Raw genomic sequence first — 719 nt, forward strand, 5'->3', positions numbered from 1 at the left:
CCCTCTGCCCACGGCCACCCACCCGAGCCCCTTGGCCATGGCCTGGCCACCCGACCGTCCCCAGCCCTTCTTTTTCAGCCTCAGGACCACCAACGTGGGAGTCCCCGTGGGATGCCCAGGACCGTCAGCGCGGGGCTCCCCAGGGGATGCGAGCAATGGCAGCGCCGCAGGCCCGCAGCTCGGGGGCTGCCTGGGCTCAGGCCAGCGATAAGGAGGGTGTAGGGAGGGACGGCGCTCGTCGATAGCAAACCTTGCTCAGGGTGCTTGGGTCAATACTGCCCTTTGCTCACCTGCTCTTTCCCCTCCATCAGTAAGGGAGGGACGGAAGACACGGGATCGCGCTCGGTGCCTCCTTTCCTTCCTCGTGGCCCAAGACCAATGCCGTTGCCTTCAGGTTTCCTCCCACTGGCCTCACCCAGGCTGCTGGCTGCGAGCACAGGCTGCTGCCAGGGCCCCACGGCTAACCACACACACGGCAGCTCCGCAGGCCTGCGGGATGCCAGCCAGGGCCACGGGGCACCGGAGCAGCTGACTCCATCTCCGGGTGACCTGGCCTGAAGTCCTCCGCCCGCTGGCAGGGCCTGCGGTCCCCCATCACCTGCCGTCACCTCACCCAGGGCCACCGAGACGGCAGCGCTGGCTGCGAGCCGCTGCCAAGCCCCTGGTGTGGATCCTCTGCCGCGTGCCCCGGGCGCAGGGAGAGAGAGCAGGGAGCCCGC

Source organism: Anser brachyrhynchus (assembly GCF_964034855.1).
Source record: "Anser brachyrhynchus genome assembly, chromosome: 10".
Taxonomy (NCBI): Eukaryota; Metazoa; Chordata; class Aves; order Anseriformes; family Anatidae; genus Anser; species Anser brachyrhynchus.